Source organism: Oncorhynchus gorbuscha, linkage group LG10 (assembly GCF_021184085.1).
Source record: "Oncorhynchus gorbuscha isolate QuinsamMale2020 ecotype Even-year linkage group LG10, OgorEven_v1.0, whole genome shotgun sequence".
NCBI classification, from domain to species: Eukaryota; Metazoa; Chordata; class Actinopteri; order Salmoniformes; family Salmonidae; genus Oncorhynchus; species Oncorhynchus gorbuscha.
In genome coordinates this window covers 7,009,667-7,026,059 of record NC_060182.1, presented here as the reverse complement: position 1 = coordinate 7,026,059, position 16,393 = coordinate 7,009,667, and the positions used below count along the sequence as shown (strand labels likewise).

General features: G+C 44.4%; 1 pseudogene; it reads right to left on the bottom strand.

The window, feature by feature from the left end:
- Positions 1–9,231: 9,231 nt before the first annotated feature.
- Positions 9,232–15,359, bottom strand: LOC124045481 (annotated as a pseudogene).
- Between the last annotated feature and the right edge of the window lie 1,034 nt (positions 15,360–16,393).

Here is a 16,393-nt window from a genome sequence, read left to right as displayed (position 1 = left end):
GTCCTTAGTGATAAATTTCCACTCCAATTATGGCGTCACAAACTTATGGTTGATTTTTCCGTGGTCCAACAGCGAAGGTCTGGCTGGGAACACCAGAGGTTAAAACAGAACATGTACAAAACAAGTCTGCCACAAGTTCCACCCAGGCGGTCCCTTCAGTTCTCTTATTTATTTTATTTCACCTATATTTAACCAGGTAGACTAGTTGACAAGTTCTCATTTACAACTGCAACCTGGCCAAGATAAGAACTGCTACACAAAAAATACAGACATGGGCATAGTTCATAGGGTTGGTTCCTTTGTGGAAGCATTTAGGGAAATGTTCAATCACAATGATAATTGGTCAGTCCAGGTGTGCGTAATGATGGGGAATAGGTGTCCGTAATATTGGTTACCAGGACCAGTGGTTTGTAGACCGGTGACATTGAGCGCTGAAGAGGGGCAGTGGAAGTAGGCGTGATAGAGGAACATTTCAGTGAAGAGAAATGCAGCCAAATTGGAATGGGAGTGAGTAAAACATCACATACTCATAAATACTCACACTGTGATAAATCACTGTAGTCTGCTCCATGATAGCCCACACACTGTTCACCACCCCACTACAACTGTTGGTTCAATGTAGAGTAACACAAGGTGAAAGTCACACTCCATTTAATCAGATAACACAGAATCTAGAATAACTTATCCACCTCTTTAATGACCTCCTGACTTCAGAATTATTCATCCTCCTTGAGTCTTTCCACATTTTGTTGTTACTGCCTGATGTCACAGATGAATAGGAGTGGAAGGTAGGAGTCAGGTGCAGAGAGCAGAGGGTTCAAGAAAAATAGGTCATTTATTCTGGCACAAACTGTCATGCCCAAACACAGGGCTGAAAACACTGACGAACCCAAAACCACAGGGCGGAAAACACTGACCAACCCAAAACCACAGGGCGGAAAACACTGACCAACCCAAAACCACAGGGCGGAAAACACTGACCAACCCAAAACCACAGGGCGGAAAACACTGACCAACCCAAAACCACAGGGCTGAAAACACTGACCAACCCAAAACACAGGGCTGAAAACACTGACCAACCCAAAACACAGGGCTGAAAACACTGACCAACCCAAAACACAGGGCTGAAAACACTGACCAACCCAAAACACAGGGCTGAAAACACTGACCAACCCAAAACACAGGGCTGAAAACACTGACCAACCCAAAACACAGGGCTGAAAACACTGACCAACCCAAAACACAGGGCTGAAAACACTGACCAACCCAAAACACAGGGCTGAAAACACTGACCAACCCAAAACACAGGGCTGAAAACACTGACCAACCCAAAACACAGGGCTGAAAACACTGACCAACCCAAAACACAGGGCTGAAAACACTGACCAACCCAAAACACAGGGCTGAAAACACTGACCAACCCAAAACACAGGGCTGAAAACACTGACCAACCCAAAACACAGGGCTGAAAACACTGACCAACCCAAAACACAGGGCTGAAAACACTGACCAACCCAAAACACAGGGCTGAAAACACTGACCAACCCAAAACACAGGGCTGAAAACACTGACCAACCCAAAACACAGGGCTGAAAACACTGACCAACCCAAAACACAGGGCTGAAAACACTGACCAACACCCAAAACACAGGGCTGAAAACACTGACCAACACCCAAAACACAGGGCTGAAAACACTGACCAACACCCAAAACACAGGGCTGAAAACACTGACCAACACCCAAAACACAGGGCTGAAATCACTGACCAACACCCAAAACACAGGGCTGAAATCACTGACCAACAACCAAAACACTGACCAACACCCAAACCCACTGACCAACACCCAAACCCACTGACCAACCCAAAACCACTGACCAACCCAAAACCACTGACCAACCCAAAACCACTGACCAACCCAAAACCACTGACCAACCCAAAACACAGGGCTGAAATCACTGACCAACCCAAAACACTGACCAACACCCAAAACACTGACCAACCCAAATCCACTGACCAACCCAAATCCACTGACCAACCCAAATCCACTGACCAACCCAAATCCACTGACCAACCCAAATCCACTGACCAACCCAAATCCACTGACCAACCCAAATCCACTGACCAACCCAAATCCACTGACCAACCCAAAACACAGGGCTGAAAACACTGACCAACCCAAAACACAGGGCTGAAACCACTGACCAACCCAAAACACAGGGCTGAAATCACTGACCAACACCCAAAACCACTGACCAACACCCAAAACCACTGACCAACCCAAATCCACTGACCAACCCAAAACACAGGGCTGAAATCACTGACCAACACCCAAAACACTGACCAACCCGAAATCACTGACCAACCCGAAATCACTGACCAACCCAAAACCACTGACCAACCCAAAACACAGGGCGGAAAACACTGACCAACCCAAAACACAGGGCTGAAACCACTGACCAACCCAAAACACAGGGCTGAAATCACTGACCAACACCCAAAACCACTGACCAACACCCAAAACCACTGACCAACCCAAAACCACTGACCAACCCAAAACACAGGGCGGAAAACACTGACCAACCCAAAACACAGGGCGGAAAACACTGACCAACCCAAAACACAGGGCGGAAAACACTGACCAACCCAAAACACAGGGCTGAAAACACTGACCAACCCAAAACACAGGGCTAAAAACACTGACCAACCCAAAACACAGGGCTGAAAACACTGACCAACCCAAAACACAGGGCGGAAAACACTGACCAACCCAAAACACAGGGTGGAAAACACTGACCAACCCAAAACACAGGGCGGAAAACACTGACCAACCCAAAACCACTGACCAACCCAAAACACAGGGCGGAAAACACTGACCAACCCAAAACACAGGGCGGAAACCACTGACCAACCCAAAACACAGGGCTGAAACCACTGACCAACCCAAAACACAGGGCTGAAATCACTGACCAACACCCAAAACCACTGACCAACCCAAAACCACTGACCAACCCAAAACACAGGGCTGAAATCACTGACCAACACCCAAAACCACTGACCAACCCAAAACCACTGACCAACCCAAAACACAGGGCGGAAAACACTGACCAACCCAAAACACAGGGCTGAAAACACTGACCAACCCAAAACACAGGGCTGAAAACACTGACCAACCCCCAAAACACAGGGCTGAAAACACTGACCAACCCAAAACCACTGACCAACCCAAAACCACTGACCAACCCAAAACACAGGGCTGAAAACACTGACCAACCCAAAACACAGGGCGGAAAACACTGACCAACCCAAAACACAGGGCGGAAAACACTGACCAACCCAAAACACAGGGCGGAAAACACTGACCAACCCAAAACACAGGGCGGAAAACACTGACCAACCCAAAACACAGGGCGGAAAACACTGACCAACCCAAAACACAGGGCGGAAAACACTGACCAACCCAAAACACAGGGCGGGAAACACTGACCAACCCAAAACCACTGACCAACCCAAAACACAGGGCTGAAAACACTGACCAACCCAAAACACAGGGCTGAAAACACTGACCAACCCAAAACACAGGGCTGAAAACACTGACCAACCCAAAACACAGGGCGGAAAACACTGACCAACCCAAAACACTGACCAACACCCAAAACACTGACCAACCCAAAACACAGGGCTGAAATCACTGACCAACACCCAAAACACAGGGCTGAAATCACTGACCACCCAAATCACTGACCAACACCCAAAACCACTGACCAACCCAAAACACAGGGCGGAAAACACTGACCAACCCAAAACACAGGGCTGAAATCACTGACCAACCCCCAAAACCACTGACCAACCCAAATCCACTGACCAACCCAAATCCACTGACCAACCCAAAACACAGGGCTGAAATCAAATCAAATCAAAATCAAATCAAATTTATTTATATAGCCCTTCGTACATCAGCTGATATCTCAAAGTGCTGTACAGAAACCCAGCCTAAAACCCCAAACAGCAAACAATGCAGGTGTAAAATCACTGACCAACACCCAAAACACAGGGCTGAAATCACTGACCAGCACCCAAAACACTGACCAACCCGAAATCACTGACCAACACCCAAAACACTGACCAACCCAAAACCACTGACCAACCCAAAACACTGACCAACCCAAAACACTGACCAACCCAAATCCACTGACCAACCCAAATCCACTGACCAACCCAAAACACAGGGCTGAAATCACTGACCAACACCCAAAACCACTGACCAACCCAAATCCACTGACCAACCCAAATCCACTGACCAACCCAAATCCACTGACCAACCCAAATCCACTGACCAACCCAAATCCACTGACCAACCCAAATCCACTGGCCAACCCAAAACACTGACCAACCCAAAACACAGGGCTGAAATCACTGACCAACCCCCAAAACACAGGGCTGAAATCACTGACCAACACCCAAAACCACTGACCAACCCAAAACCACTGACCAACCCAAAACACTGACCAACCCAAAACACTGACCAACCCAAAACACAGGGCTGAAATCACTGACCAACACCCAAAACACTGGGCTGAAATCACTGACCAACACCCAAAACACAGGGCTGAAATCACTGACCAACCCCCAAAACACAGGGCTGAAATCACTGACCAACCCAAAACCACTGACCAACCCAAAACACAGGGCTGAAATCACTGACCAACCCAAAACCACTGACCAACCCAAAACACAGGGCTGAAATCACTGACCAACCCAAAACCACTGACCAACCCAAAACACAGGGCTGAAATCACTGACCAACCCAAAACCACTGACCAACCCAAAACACAGGGCTGAAATCACTGACCAACACCCAAAACACAGGGCTGAAATCACTGACCAACCCAAAACCACTGACCAACCCAAAACACAGGGCTGAAATCACTGACCAACACCCAAAACACAGGGCTGAAAACACTGACCAACCCAAAACACAGGGCTGAAAACACTGACCAACCCAAAACACAGGGCTGAAAACACTGACCAACCCAAAACACAGGGCTGAAAACACTGACCAACCCAAAACCACTGACCAACCCAAAACACAGGGCTGAAATCACTGACCAACCCAAAACACAGGGCTGAAAACACTGACCAACCCAAAACACAGGGCTGAAAACACTGACCAACCCAAAACACAGGGCTGAAAACACTGACCAACCCAAAACCACTGACCAACCCAAAACACAGGGCTGAAATCACTGACCAACACCCAAAACACAGGGCTGAAAACACTGACCAACCCAAAACACAGGGCTGAAAACACTGACCAACCCAAAACACAGGGCTGAAAACACTGACCAACCCAAAACACAGGGCTGAAAACACTGACCAACCACCAAAACACAGGGCTGAAAACACTGACCAACCCAAAACACAGGGCTGAAAACACTGACCAACCCAAAACCACTGACCAACCCAAAACACAGGGCTGAAATCACTGACCAACACCCAAAACACTGACCAACCCAAAACACAGGGCTGAAAACACTGACCAACCCCCAAAACACAGGGCTGAAAACACTGACCAACCCAAAACACAGGGCTGAAAACACTGACCAACCCAAAACCACTGACCAACCCAAAACACAGGGCTGAAATCACTGACCAACACCCAAAACACTGACCAACCCAAAACACAGGGCGGAAAAACACTGACCAACCCAAAACACAGGGCGGAAAAACACTGACCAACCCAAAACACAGGGCGGAAAACACTGACCAACCCAAAACACAGGGCGGAAAAACACTGACCAACCCAAAACACAGGGTGAAACGGTCCAGAGCACAAAACCACATCCAACACTAAACGTGAACACAAAATAATCCTGCGCAAACTAGAGTGGACCTAACAAGCTTAAATAGACTAGAAAATCAAGAAAACACAAATAGGAACAGGTGCAACTAACACTAAACTAACAAAAAGGGAAAAAAGTGATCGGTGGCGGTTAGTAGGCCGGTGACGACGACCGCCGAGCACCGCACGAACAGGCAGGGGATTCGTGACACCTGATTTTAAAAAATTATTAAATGTTAAATTCTTCACCCATCTACAGATGGGCCAGCAGGTATCCTAGTGATAAGAGTGTTGGACTAATAACCAAAATGTTGCAAGACCAAATCCCCGAACCGGCAAGTAAAGAAATCTGTTGTTCTTCCCTGAAGACAGTTTACCAACTGTTACTAGGGCGTCATTGAAAATAAGAATTTGTTCTTAACTGTTTTGCTAATTAAAAAAATAAATTAAATAAAGACAGTACCCCCTATCACAGTGCCATCCGTTTTGTTACCAAATCACCTTATACCACTCACCACTGAGACCTGTATGCTCTAGCCGGCTGGCCCTCGCTACATTTTGTCGCCAGACCCACTGATTCCAGGTCATCTTTAAGTCTATGCTAGGTAAAGCTCCGCCTTATCTCAGTTCACTGGTCACGATAACACCCACCCGTAGCACACGTTCCAGCAGGTATATCTCACTGATCATCCCCAAAGCCAACACCTCATTTGGCCTGCACAAACCATGATAAACAGAACAGAGAATGGATACAGCTTGTACAATTCACTACTAGGTCTTCAGTAGAAGACATTTTCCACCACATGGACGCTCCTTGCCTATGGAATACCTTGTAGACTAAACTTAAACTTGACTCGTCCCCCTTGCCTATTTAAAATATTTATTGGAGAGTTTTTATTTTTATTGCTTGTCACTGTTTTGTGTAATGCAAGTTATTGTGCTCTTAGGGGAATAACCTGTGTAAATTTTATCTGTTGCTGTATTTTTTTTGCTGTGTTTTCTGTGATTGTTTTGTTTGGTTGTTTTGTTTGTCTTGTTTGGTTTTTTTAATCGTTGTACCTAAACTGTATGTGTAAACATATATACGCAGGGCCCACCCGCTATATCAATTATGTTATACTCACAGACACAGTTTTAGAAACGTTAGTGTTTTCTATCCAATGCTAACAATTCTATGCATATCCTAGTCTCTGGGCCTGAGTAACAGGCAGTTTATTTTGAGCACGTCATTCATCAGATCTTCCGAAGACTGCCCCCTAGCCCTAAGAGGTTTTTAAACACTATACAATCACAGTGAGGTGCCAGAGAATGCTTTTAGAGGATACTGATGCTGAGACAGTGGTGTACAAGCTGGCTAAACACTTGAGTTGTTAGCCAGTTCAGCTAATGCCACAGATTTACAGATTAAATTAAACAGTTACAGTAGTACGTTTTAAGCATTGAAAATGAGACTTTTTGCCATGATATGCTGTGAACAGTGGTTTCTGCAGCCTCAATGCACAGTACTAACCACTTTACGGTCATGGCGGGCTTGAATGGAGGGGCTAATCATGATGGCACTTGTTAGCTACGTCACTCAAAAGGAGAAATTTTGCTGTGACGTGGAGAATATCAATTGCATAATCATCGCATCCTCTTGCCTCGCCTTCTCAAAACAAATTAGATGAGATTGAGAGGATCTACAGAAAATAATGGGAGACACTCCCCAGATACAGGAGTGCCAAACTTGTAGAGTCATACCCAAGAAGACTTGAGGCTGTAATCACTGCCAAAGGTGCTTAAACAAAGTACTGAGAAAAGGGTCTGAAAACTTATGTAAATGTTATATTTCAGTTTTACATTTATAATATTTTAGCAAAAATTCATGGGGTCGGAATGCTTTCCAAAGGCCGTATATATTTATATATATACACAGTGGAGCAAAAAAGTATTTAGTCAGCCACCAATTGTGCAAGTTCTCCCACTTAAAAAGCCGTGAGGCCTTTAATTTTCATCATAGGTACACTTCAACTATGACAGACACAATGAGAATTTTTTTCCAGAAAATCACATTGTAGGATTTTTAATGAATTTATTTGCAAATTACAGTGGAAAGTAAGTATTTGGTCACCTACAAACAAGCAAGATTTCTGGCTCTCACAGACCTGTAACTTCTTCTTTAAGAGGCTCCTCTTGTCCTCCACTCATTATCTGTATTAATGGCACCTGTTTGAACTTGTTATCAGTATAAAATACCTGTCCACAACCTCAAACAGTCACACTCCAACAATTATGTTTATTTTTTCCTCATGAAGCCATCTATTTCATGATGTGCACCAGTCCCTCCTGCAGCAAAGTACCCCCACAACATGATGATGCAACCCCCGTGCTTCACGGTTGGGATGGTGTTCTTCAGCTTGCAAGCATCCCCTTTTCTCCTCCAAACATAATGATGGTCATTATGGCCAAACAGTTCTATTTTTGTTTCATCAGAGAAGAGGACTTTTCTCCATGTGCAGTTGCAAACCGTAGACTGGCTTCTGTAGCTCAGTTGGTAGAGTATGGCGCTTGTAACGCCAGGGTAGTGGGTTCGATTCCCGGGACCACCCATACGTAGAATGTATGCACACATGACTGTAAGTCGCTTTGGATAAAAGCGTCTGCTAAATGGCATATATTATTATTTATATTATGACCATTTTGGAGCAGTGGCTTCTTCCTTGCTGAGCGGACTTTCAGGTTATATTGATATAGGACTCGTTTTACTGTGGATATAGATACGCTTGTACCTGGTTCCTCCGGCATCTTGCTGTTGTTCTGGGATTGATTTGCACTTTTCACAGCAAAGTATATTCATATCTAGGAGACAGAACGCATCTCCTTCCTGTGTGGAATGACGGCTGCGTGGTCATGGTGTTTATACTTGCGTACTATTGTTTGTACAGATGAACATGGTACCTTCAGGCATTTGGAAATTGCTTCCAAGGACGAACCAGACTTGTGGAGGTCTAACATTGTTATTCTGAGGTCTTGGCTGATTCCTTTTGATTTTCCCATGATGTCAAGCAAAGAGGCACTGAGTTTGGAGGTAGGCAGTGAAATACATCCACAGGTACACCTCCAATTGATTCAACTTGATCTCCGCATGTATGGTTCCCACCATGAAGCATGGAGGTGTGATGGTGCTTCACAAGTGACACTGCAGGTGATTATTTATTTTTTAACTCAATGCACATTTAGGCAGGGTAGCCTAGTGGTTAGCGCAGTGGACTTGTAACCAGAAGGTTGCAAGTTCAAATCCCCGAGCTGACAAGGTACAAATCTGTCATTCTACCCCTGAACAAGGCAGTTAACCCATTATTCCTAGGCAGTCATTGAAAATAAGAATTTGTTCTTAACCGACTTACCTAGTTAAATAATTTAAATTCTGCAGGGATACGCCATCTCATCTGGTTTATGCCTAGTGGGACTATCATTTGTTTTTTAACAGGACAATGCATAACAGCGACAGTGTTCAGTGTATTCCCCCAGGTGATGCAGTGGGACCAACACTTTACATGGTGATATATTATTGTTCAGTATATTCCCCCAGGTGATGCAGTGGGACCAACACTTTACATGGTGATATATATTATTGTTCAGTGTATTCCCCCAGGTGCTGCAGTGTCAAAAAGTAAATGAACTAAATCCAGCAGTTATACATTGTTGTGTTGAGTGATTATTGCGTATTAAGTCTTTCACGTTGTTTATCTCAATCTCTTCAAAGACTCAATCATGGACACTCTTACTGACAGTTGTGGCTGCGTCGTGAAGTCTATTTTGTTCTATTTTTTAATTGATTTATATTTTTAATCACAGCCCCATCCCCCGCAGGAGGCCTTCTGGTAGGCCGTCATTGTAAGTAAGAATATTGATCGATATTTGCTTTTCCCATTGTGATCTCAACATCCACACCAGTGGATGGGAAGACCAGCTGACTGCCATTCATGCAGGTGACATTCACTATGGCTCTGTAGTCGAGGTCGATATTTGCTTTCACCATTGTGATCTCAACATCCATGATCTTCCCTGGCGGGATCTTCACATTGATGGTATCTGATTCTGTTATGGTCTCTGTCTTCTGCAGGCTGGTGAACTGCTCCACTCCCACGGTCAAGCTGAACCCTGATGACACCTCGACCACATCCGGGATCCCTGCTTTGACCGACACATTCAAGGTGAATTCTATCTTGTTGCTGACAAACCAGGAGGAAGTCTTGGTCCGGGTTTTGCTGTATGTAATGGCCTATTCTTGAACCGAAGAGGTGTCGTTGTGGTGAGAAACGGATTTCACATATTCTGGGTTCACCTAAAATCAACACACAAAGATACAAGTTGTTCAAACAAGACAAAGACAATTTCAGGACTAATCATCACCGAGGGACGGATAAATAGTTTTTTAGAAAGCCAACAATAATAACGTGTGTGTGTGCTATCTTGGCCTGATGCTTATGTGTAAAGGTTTAAAAAATAAAAATAATAAAAGGGTGTTGGTGCTATTTTACTGATCAAGGCCAATTAAATAGGAATGACTGTCATAGAAATGAGATCCCTGATGAATGTCGACCCCCATATTGGATTACATGTTTTAAAGTGGACAGCCCCCTTAATGTTAGAGCATCGGTAGAGTTTTCCTGAGCTGTCTACACACATCTATAAAAGTGCCCACCTGGGGTTTGAAGAGGGACAGGGTGGGATACTCCATGTCAGTCATTACGGACGACTTGATGGTTTTGATGAAGAGGAAGCCCATGCAGTCAATGTCCGAGCCATACCTGCCCTGCAGCCCCAGGCAGATTCCAGACCCCACATCTATGGTGTACTCAGCCTTTTGTGGCCAGCTGGCCATTTTTTCAAAGAACTGCCGATTCTTACTCGTCATGAACTTGATGGCACCCAGACGTGTGCCGGCGCCGTTACCCCAGAGACAGCTTGGTGATGCGCTCGCTGAGGTCTAACTCAAACTCATTGAAAGTGTTTGCATCTCCAAAGGTCGCAACGCGCCTGTCCACTAGCTCCTCCCGCACAGCTTTGACCTGCCAGCCTTCCACCGCCACTCCAATCTTCTTGAGGGTGGCACCGTTGTTCATGCCGTGGAATTCAAATGAACTGCCTCTTCCACCACCGATCAACTGCAGTGTGGTTGCCATGTGTGTGCGTCACATAACCTGAAAGACAAATTTGTACAGATCAATTTATGAAGCTTCCAACTCAAAGGAGCTCTGATTCAGACATTCAAAGCCATGGAGTCCCCCTCCTATTCCCAGCACCTCCCCACTCTACTTCCTGCTGTTTCTTCCTGATCAACACCATGGAGTCCCTCTCATACTTTCAGCACCTCCCACACATTACTTCCGGCGCCGACAGAGATGGCCGCCTCGCATTCCTAGGAAACTATGCATTTTTTTATGTGTTATTTCTTACATTAGGACCCCAGGTCATCTTAGGTTTCATTATACAGTCGAGAAGAACTACTGAATATAAGAGCAGCGTCAACTCACCATCAGTACGACAAAGAATATGACTTTCGCGAAGCAGATCCTGTGTTCTGCCTTTCACCCAGGACAACGGAATGGATCACAGCCGACGACCCAAAAAAACGACTTCGTAAAACAGGGAAACTTAGCGGTCTTCTGGTCAGACTCCGGAGACGGGCTCATCGTTCACGGAAACATGGCTCACTGGAAGACGCTATCGGAGACGGTGCAGCCAGCTGGTTTCTCCACACATCACGCGTTTAACACCATAGTACCCTCCAAGCTCGTCATCAAGCTCAAGACCCTGGGTCTCGACCCCGCCCTGTGCAACTGGGTACTGGACTTCCTGACGGGCCGCCCCCAGGTGGTGAGGGTAGGCAACATCTCCCCCCACTGATCCTCAACACTGGGGCCCCACAAGGGTGCGTTCTGAGCACTCTTGTACTCCCTGTTCACCCACGACTGCGTGGCCTCGCACGCCTCCAACTCAATCATCAAGTTTGCGGACGACACAACAGTGGTAGGCTGGATTACCAACAACGACGAGACTGCCAACAGGGAGGAGATGAGGGCCCTCGGAGTGTGGTGTCAGGAAAATAACCTCACACTCAAAAAACTAAGGAGATGATTGTGGACTTCAGGAAACACCAGAGGGAACACCCCCCTATCCACATCGATGGAACAGTAGTGGAGAGGTAAGCAAGTTTTAAGTTCCTCTGCATAAACATCAGACAAACTGAATTGGTCCACCCACACAGACAGCATCTGTGGAGGCTGAATAAATTCGGCTTGTCACCAAAAGCACTCAAACTTATACAGATGCACAATCGAGAGCATCCTGGCGGGCTGTATCACCGCCTGGTACGGCAACTGCTCCGCCCACAACCGTAAGGCTCCCCAGAGTGTAGGGAGATCTGCACAACGCATCACCGGGGGCAAACTACCTGCCCTCCAGGACACCTACACCACCCGATGTTACAGGAAGGCCATAAAGATCAAGGACAACAACCACCCGAGCCACTGCCTGTTCACCCAGCTATCATCCAGAATGCAAGGTCAGTACAGGTGCATCAAAGCTGGGACCGAGAGACTGATATCTCAAGGCCATCAGACTGTTAAACATATATCATCTACTGCATCTTTATGTAATACATGCATCACTAGCCACTTTAACTGCCACTGTTTACATACTCATCTCATATGTATATACTGTACTCAATACCATCTACTGTATCTTGCCTATGCCGCTCTGTACCATCACTCATTCATATATCTTTATGTACATATTCTTTATCCCCCTACACTTGTGTGTATAAGACAGTAGTTTTGGAATTGTTAGTTAGATTATTTGTTGGTTATTACTGCATTGTCGGAACTAGAAGCACAAGCATTTCGCTACACTCGCATTAACATCTGCTAACCATGTGTATGTGACAAATACAATTTGATTTGCTTTGATTTGATTTGATACCGTTTCTTCCTGATCAACTTGGTGACGTGTGTAATGAAACGTATTGTTGTGTAAGTGAGTAGTCCTCAAGCTCTTCTAAAATGTATTCTGATGTTGCTATAATTACAAATAAACATGAATAATGAGTATTAATGTAATAGATGCTACATCAGAATATGATAACCTGTCTTATGATGATGAGAATGAATGTACTAGATGCTACATCAGAATATGATAACCTGTCTTATGATGATGAGAATGAATGTACTAGATGCTACATCAGAATATGATAACCTGTCTTATGATGATGAGTATTAATGTAATAGATGCTACATCAGAATATGATAACCTGTCTTATGATGATGAGAATGAATGTACTAGATGCTACATCAGAATATGATAACCTGTCTTATGATGATGAGAATGAATGTACTAGATGCTACATCAGAATATGATAACCTGTCTTATGATGATGAGAATGAATGTACTAGATGCTACATCAGAATATGATAACCTGTCTTATGATGAGAATGAATGTACTAGATGCTACATCAGAATATGATAACCTGTCTTATGATGAGTATTAATGTAATAGATGCTACATCAGAATATGATAACCTGTCTTATGATGAGTATTAATGTAATAGATGCTACATCAGAATATGATAACCTGTCTTATGATGAGAATGAATGTAATAGATGCTACATCAGAATATGATAACCTGTCTTATGATGAGTATTAATGTAATAGATGCTACATCAGAATATGATAACCTGTCTTATGATGAGAATGAATGTACTAGATGCTACATCAGAATATGATAACCTGTCTTATGATGAGAATGAATGTAATAGATGCTACATCAGAATATGATAACCTGTCTTATGATGAGAATGAATGTACTAGATGCTACATCAGAATATGATAACCTGTCTTATGATGATGAGAATTAATGTAATAGATGCTACATCAGAATATGAGATGTTTATGTTGCTGGAACTTATCTTTCCAAATAAAGTTGCCGCTTTGAAATATCTGAAAAAATAACGTTTGAATTGTACTAATACAAAACAATATTCATTAATATAAAACAATATTCATTAACACAGGCTGCAGTATTCACAGGTATGCATTAATATATTATGACACTGTCTAATATAGAACAGGATCTGTCTAACTTTTAAAGTATCTGTCCAATTAAAACTAACCATCAGATTTAGTCAACACCTAAAACAAACTTACCTCGATTTCAAATGGTTTCAGAAAGGTAAAGTATTTTATTTTACCTGCATGTGATGCTACTCTGTAGTGTGCTAGCAGCTGAATCATTGGTAGTGTAGTCATGATTTGTATTGCCCTATTCTTGAACTAGGTACTTTAAGTCCCTAAATATTAATATCTATGATCACAAGGTTGTGCCTGCTCTTCTCCAGATTGCCTGGTAGAAAGTGTAGACAGACACCCATAAACACTTGAGACACTAGACATGTTAGAGCTGCAATGCAGTTCACCTTCACCTGCAGCTTAATAGTTTAGAATCTGTCATTTCAGTATGAAATACTAGTTGTGTTAGTCAAATCCAGATGAAAAGGAAAGCTTGGTATAAAGCACTAGATTCAGTCTACTATATAGGAACAACTAAACATCATACTGTCACACCACATCTGCATATATGAGTCAAATTAATCCCTGTGATAATAGTATAAATACAACATGAACACACAAGAAATATGAGAAACCTGTGTTTAGTCACTCACCTGAACACATACACAGGATCAGCAGAGCTAGCTAGAGAAACCTGTGTTTAGTTACTCACCTGAACACATACACAGGATCAGCAGAGCTACACCTGTGTTTAGTTACTCACCTGAACACATACACAGGATCAGCAGAGCTAGCTAGAGAAACCTGTGTTTAGTCACTCACCTGAACACATACACAGGATCAGCAGAGCTAGCTAGAGAAACCTGTGTTTAGTCACTCACCTGAACACATACACAGGATCAGCAGAGCTAGCTAGAGAAACCTGTGTTTAGCCACTCACCTGAACACATATTACACAGGATCATTAGAGCTAGCTAGAGAAACCTGTGTTTAGCCACTCACCTGAACACATGACTCAGGATCAGCAGAGCAGGCCAATTGAGTCTCTCCCCTCCTGTTCAGCTGCAGCAGGGTCAGAAGGAACAGAAAGCGAACCAGAGTGTGTGAGAGAATTGAGTCTCTCCCCTCCTGTTCAGCTGCAGCAGGGTCTATCTCTGACAACAGAAGAGCAGAAGTTGGAGACAGAAATGTTTGTTTGTTGGTAACATGCCTGTTTATGCATTCCATTTATATTATGGATAATACAGTTGGTAAAGTGACTGAACAAAGCCTGTTATTTGTAGTTGGCCCCAGTCACCTACGTTGAAAAATCGGCAACTTTCCAGCTACCTTTTTGCACTATTGCTAGCAAAGTCTGCTTCCTCCAGACTGACCTGCTGCAGCTTTAACAGAGGAAAATAGTTGGCTTTCGATGCTTTGGTTCTGTCCAGCCCCTTTCCCCCAAATTACCATGTGAAGGAAATCGATTCCGTTAACAGTAAATTCTCTGCCTTACAATCCCATACCTCTTTCACTCCACGGGTAGTTGAGTGCAGCAGGGTGTTGCGTCACCCCCCTCCCCCTTGAACTTCAGTTCACCTTTCCTTTCAGTTCAGTTATTTGGAACCCGACATGTCAGTACCAAATGCCAGATGTGTCAGAACACACACCACACCCTGGGGGGGGCAACACCCTGCTACACTCAACTACCCGTGGAGTGAAAGAGGTATGGGATTTCAGGCAGAGAATTTACTGTTAACGGAATTTATTTCCTTCACATGGTAATTTGGGGGAAAGGGGCTTGTCAGAACCAAAGCATCAAAAGTTTAAAAAAGTTAAAGCCCCCTCTCCTACCTTCCCACAACTTAGCTAACTGGCACCAAATGGCATACTAACCAAAATACAGGGGATGGTCCGCCTAGGTCTTACCTAGTGTGCATAGTACATACCATGTCTATAGGTATATGTATGCCCGCAGGCCTCATGCCTAAGCACTCCCAAGGTGCCTTCCCTCTCCCCCTGGGAGCAAAAACCAAATAATTACGAATGTAAAGTGAACAACTTCAATTATCAAAAACAGTCAATTTGACATACACCTGCAGGACCAGCTACAAAAAACGTTACAGACCAACAACCAAACACAGGACATACCAAGAAGCTCTCCCTGAGCAACAACCAAACACAGGACATACCAAGAAGCTCTCCCTGAGCAACAACCAAACACAGGACATACCAAGAAGCTCTCCCTGAGCAACAACCAAACACAGGACATACCAAGAAGCTCTCCCTGAGCAACAACCAAACACAGGACATACCAAGAAGCTCTCCCTGAGCAACAACCAACACAGGACATCAAAGGAGTTTGTAATGGCCAACAGCTGTATGAGAGGGCGGGATCAGAGCTCCAATCTGCACTGGGGCCGACCAATCAGCCGGGGGAATCCAGGAAGCCATTTCCTGAAATACACATTTACACAAACCCACAACACAAAAACTGGGAAACGTAACAGTATTCAAGGTTAAG